We start from the raw sequence: 6000 nt of genomic DNA, 5'->3' as shown, positions 1-6000 counted from the left end.
AATTTGAATCAGTGCTCTGTGTTTCAAATGAAAGAAAACTAACTTTAACCCTAAGAATGCTGGTATTTTCCAAGTACACGAGCCAAACTAATTCGGATATACACTAAGGACTAAGTTTTATTTTATTTTTTTAAAGGAAAGGTGCCAAGTCTTGTGTAACCATGTGTGTGCAATTAAACACCTATACATGTACACAAACTTATCACAACTCTGCCTGTGAATTAGGTGATTGTGCATGGAGCATCTACTGAGACTGTCTGGTCCCCTATTTGCATGCATGATTCAATGACTGTGCATGCAAATACAGTTCATACTATTGTGATGTTTTCTATACTGAGTGTCTTTGGCTGATCTGTATGTTGTGTCATTGGGTACAAAAATTATTCTAAAGCCTTTACAATGAAGGCTAAACCAGCATGATTTAGAAAGATAGTGGCAAGGGAGAAAATGTGAAGAAAACTCTCTAATTCATTTTGCAGCTGCAGTTAAGACAGAAAACAGGATGCGAGTGTGCACTGCTAGAGAACGAGGAGGACTTGTGGCACCTTAGAGATTAACAAATGTATTTGAGCATAAGCTTTCGTGGGCTAAAGCCCACTTCATCAGATGCATGCAGTGGAAAATACAGTAGAAGATATATATAAAACAGAGAACATGAAAAAATGGGGGTTGCCATACCACCTCTTAATGAGACCAATTGATTAAGGTGGGCTATTATCAGCAGGAGAAAAAAAAAACTTTTGTAGTGATAATCAGGATGGCCCATTTCAAACAATTGACAAGAAGGTGTGAGTGACAGTAGGGGGAAAATTAGCATGGGGAAATTGTTTTTAGTTTGTGTAATGACGCATCCACTCCCAGTCTTTATTCAAGCCTAATTTAATGATGTCCAGTTAGCAAATTAATTCCAGTTCTGCAGTTTCTCGTTGGCGTCTGTTTTTGAAGTTTTTTTGTTGAATAATTGGGATTTCTAGGTCTGTAACTGAGTGTCCAGGGAGACTGATGTGTTCTCCGACTGGTTTTTGAATGTTATCATTCTTGACATCTGATTTGTGTCCATTTATTCTTTTGTGTAGAGACTGTCTGGTTTGGCCAATGTACATGGCAGAGGGGCATTGCTGGCATGATGGCATAGATCACATTGGTAGATGTGCAGGTGAACAAGCCTCTGATAGTGTGGCTGAAGTGATTAGGTCCTATGATGGTGTCCCTTGAATAGGTAAGCGGCAGTTACAATTACTTACCTGTTCTTATACCTATATATTTACAATTACTGCCAAGAAAGACATAGGTCTGGCTTCATTAAAAAACTGTTTTCAGCCTTCTAACCCACTCGCAGTAGCTTCTATAGAATGTTATTCAAATGGGGCAGCCTGGAGCACTGAGATTTTTGAAGCATTGAAATGAGGTGGTCAACTTGAGAACTTCATTTTATCACTGGGGAATAGCTGACTACAATGTGACCACTATGTGACCATTTGTAACTGAAGAGGTGCTGAATTAATTAAATTAACAAACTTCATATTCATAAAGTGCACCCAGGGCTGTATTTTTTAAAAAGCAGCCTTGAGTTGACCAGGCCCACTTTTTAAGCAGGAGTAGCTGGTAATATTTGCATACACAAAACCCATTTTATCCCTTGCATAGATTCCACTTGTAGGTGCTGTCAGCTGCAGATACATGGCCATTATCAGACATGGAGCATGCAAATGTTTGTACACACAGATGAAGGCTGAGGTGAGACCATTTGAAAACCTGGGCCAAAATATCTTATTTTGCCATTGTTGAGCAGGCAAAACTCCTGATGATGTTATTAGAGATTACGTATCCAGATGCTAAAAAACTGACTGCAAAATCTATCATATTGGACATGAGCGAGGAGTAGGAGGAAGTAAATCTTAACCTAGGGAAGCAAGTGCCAAATAGAGTAAATGGCTGCTGATACTCATCTTCCTTGCCAGCGTTACACAATGGCAGTTATTGGACCTCTGGAACTTGAGCCATCCATCAAGAGGACTCACTTCACGCTGCATTGAACGGACCTCTGAATGTAACTATCCTTAGATCTCTGAATTTTTTTTTATTCCTCCTCACAGTTTGCCCACTGTACGGGGGATGGGAGAAAATAGACAGAAGCGGGGGATCCTTTGTGAAATAGTAGAATGTGTCAAAAATATTTATTTCCTAGAACAGATACTGATTGCTATTTCCAAGAGAAGGGATGAGACATTTAGGCAGGCTGCAGCTTTTAGCCGTAAAGCTTCTGAGTTTTAGATTCTCTGTGCTGTAATTCACGGAGCAGGTGGTACATCAGAGATAGTGATAAGGCCTTGGGAGCTGGGGATAGAGACTGAGGGCGATAGGAGGTGGGGGGGGAGCATAAAGGGAGATTGTTGGGTTGAATGTGGGGGGCACTGGTTTGGGGAAAAACATGGGGGGGTCCTGTGGGTTGGGGGCACTGAAGTTGGCAGGAGAGGTTGCTGAGGGATTGGGGAAGAGATGGATGTGACACTGATTTGAGGATGACAAGGGGGTTGCTGGGATTAGAGGCATGCAGGGTTGGCAGGTGCTGGTTGCTACTTAGTGTGAGAGAGATTGATGGGCTCACTGGTTTGGGAGAGCTGGACTAAACGTGAGTGGGGTTGTTAGAATGTCAATACAGGGCTTTGGTGGTAACAGAAGAGATTGGGGGAAGCATGGGGGATTCCTTGGGTGAGGCGATTGTGGCTGGCAGGAGGGGGTTGTTGAGTCAGTGTGGGACTGGGAGGAGATATATATGGGTGTGGATTGGTGGAAACATGGGGCTCCAGATGGCGATTAAGTGGTTGGTTATGACTGCTAAAGCCCTAAATGGTGTTGGCCCTTCCTTTGCGAGGGACCATCTTCTGCCAGGCCTTACTGCCACAACTACAGTTGGCAAATGTGCTCAAGTGGGAGCTCCCTCATTATAGAAGATAGGGCATCATTCCCTGTGATGGCTCCAGGACTGTGGACCATAGTCCAAAACAGCCCAAATTGGGCAACATAGAGCATACAAGCATAAAGCCAATGTTCATAACTTCAGATATGAAAATAATACATGTATATGAATAGGATGAATACATACAGAAGAACACAACCTTTGCAATGTTACATGGCATATCTAGCATAAAACATATTCCAGTTATGTCATATTTACACTCATAAGCATATTTCTATAAAGCATTATGGGGTGCAATGTCACAGGGAGCATACCTGAGACTAGAGGAGCCAGCACTGAAGCAGGAAAGGAGCACAGCAAAGCTTGCCAGGTGGCTGGTTATCAACTGGAGTGCCTGATTGAAAAGGGACCCCGGCATCTCCGGTCAGCATTGCTGACCGGGCTGTTAAAAGTCCAGTGGGTGGGGCAGGCAAGCGCCTTACCTGGGTCCGTGCAGCTCCCCAGAAGTGGCGACGTGTCCCTTGGCTCCTAGGCGGAGGTGCGGCCAGAGGATCTCAGCGCGCTGCCCCCATCCCAAGCGCCGGCTCTGCAGCTTCCATTGGCCAGGAACCACGGCCAATGGAGCTGCGGGGGCAGCACCTGTGGGCAGAGGCAGCATGTAGAGCTCCCACCTAGGAGCTGAAGGACATGTAGCTTCAGGGGAGCCCCCGAGGTAAATGCCACCTGGAGGCCACACCCAAAAACCCCGCCCACATCCCTGCCCCAGCCCAGAGCCCCCTCCCACATTCTGAACCCCTCATTTCTGGCCCCCATCCTGGAGCCCACACCCCCCCAGCCCAGAGCCCATACCCGCTACCACACTCCAACCCTCTGCCTCAGCCTGGAGCCACATGCCAAACCCCTCAGCTCCACCTCCCAGCCTGGAGTCCCTTCCTGCACCCCAAATCCCTCACCCACCTGGTAACCTCTCCCACTCCCTGAACCCCTCATTTCTAGCCCCACCCCAGAGCCCGCACCCACAGCCAGCGCTCTCACCCCCTCCCGTACCCCAACCTCCTGCCCCAGCCCAGTGAAAATGAGCATGGGAGTGAGGGTGTGGGCAAGTGCCCAACAGAGCGAGGGGAGATGGCGTGAGCAGGGGCCTCGGAAAAAGGGCAGGGTGGGGGGTGGCCAGGGTGTTTGGTTTTGTGCGATTAGAAAGTTGGCAACCCTAAGCACGGCAGGCCCCATGTACTGCCAGTGGGCAGGCAGTAGTAGCTGGAGAACCAGGGAGACGTCTGGCAGCATCCCTTGTGACCCAGCTCAGCAGCAACATGGCCTTGAGCATAGCCTCTGTCCTGCTGTTATAGTGCCTGGGGGGGTGGTGCTGGTCACATGACAATCATGAGATGGCAGGACTATAACAGCTGCCTAGGGCTCAAACCATTGGGACGTTGTGTCTTCTCACAGCGGTATAGGGCAGAGCCTAGGCCTAGAGGGATGGCTAGGACAGTCAAGGGGCCGGGAAAGCAGCTCAAGGAAGGGGAGGTGGTTGAGCTTGTGTGGGTGGTAAATGTAGCTGTCTACCAAGAGGCTGTGGAAGAAGTCCAGGGATAAGGGACTATTTGCGAGCTCCAGACCCAAGGGGCAGTGGGCCCTGTGCTGAGGAGTGAAGGGTTGGGGTTTTTTTTATGAAGATTAAAACCTGTGGGGAGCAGGACTGTTTGGTCTGAAATGGGTGTGGCAGTGCAGGCCTGAGGCCTGGTCTGTGCCACTGCTCTTAAGGAGTCTCAGTCTGGAGCTTCCAGAAGGGGTTGGGAGAAGGCTCCCTGGCTCCTTTGCTTTCCTGCAGCCAGGAAGAAAGACTTGTCCCAAGGAGGGACACAAACTAGTGTCAACCTGCTAACTAAGGAAAAGGACTCAGCCCAGGAGAGTGAGGGACTGTTTGGTTTTTATCTTGCCTGGGACAAGAAAGACTCATTGGTTTGGCCATGGGGCAAAACTCCAAATCATCTACCAACTTGGGAAAGATTGTCTTCAGTGAGGGGAAATGGAGGCGTGGCTCTGCAACTTGATGCCAAGACTAGGTGAGTGACCTTATTACGATCTTATTGAAACTGAGAGAGAAGCCAGGGCTGAATCTGAGCCGATGCACTGGGAATGGAAAGAGTTTAATTTTCAATATACACCTTACTTAGAACCCTCTGCGCATTTAAAATTTCACTGCACAGACATCTGAAGCATGTTTTTTAGGTTCTCAATCATGCTGACTTCACGACAGGAGTTTTATGTCCACAACAATAGACAACTGCAGGCTAAAGCAGAAGATACTTCTCAAACACTGTTAAAAAATAGTCAGCTGTAAATGCTATGGTAGATTGTTGTGTTCTACCAAGCCCCGACACACCCCCTCACCTGGGATTCCCTATTTCTAAAGGGGCAACTCCTGCCCTGCCACAAAGGAAGGAGGTTCTCTGGCAGTAGGTGCTCAGCTACTACAGTGAGGGGAGCATAAGTAGACAAGAGTCCTGACCCAGCCCCATCTTAGGAGAGTCCCTATCTGCCATGATTCCCTCGGCCCTAATCTTTTTCTGCTCTATGCTCACAACATGCCCCACTATCTGCTTATTAACCCACTCAAAGACTGGCACCAGTGTGTGAGGAGCAGCTGAGGCCAGGGAAGAACTGCGACTAAAAAGGGGGCAATGGTGCCCAGAAACTGAGGGGAAGCGGGCACACAGCATGAGGTACTCCCTGCCACCTTTCCTGGTGTGGTTGGAAGTGTCTTTTCACTGATCTTGGTGGTGGGGCAGAGGGGGGCTAGTGAAGCTGAAGGGGGCTAACAATTTATTTATAGTACCTGTACAAATAGTAAACATAGAGGCTAAGATCTGCAAAAAAAAGGTGCCTCAAGTTAGGCTACTAAGTCTATATTTAGTGGCCCAATTTTTCCAAACAGGAGTTGCTGGATGATTAAAATATTAATCCTGATGGTTCTCAGGTTTAAAGTAGCCACAGGTTTTCCTTTCTCTCCTGGAGATGATCCACATGCTCTTAACAAAAACAAAGCACAGGGGAGAAAAGATTGGACAAGCCATAAG

This window comes from Eretmochelys imbricata, chromosome 5 (genome assembly GCF_965152235.1).
Source record: "Eretmochelys imbricata isolate rEreImb1 chromosome 5, rEreImb1.hap1, whole genome shotgun sequence".
Classification (NCBI taxonomy): domain Eukaryota; kingdom Metazoa; phylum Chordata; order Testudines; family Cheloniidae; genus Eretmochelys; species Eretmochelys imbricata.
The sequence above is the reverse complement of the archived record's forward strand: the minus strand, read 5'-3'. Positions refer to the sequence as shown.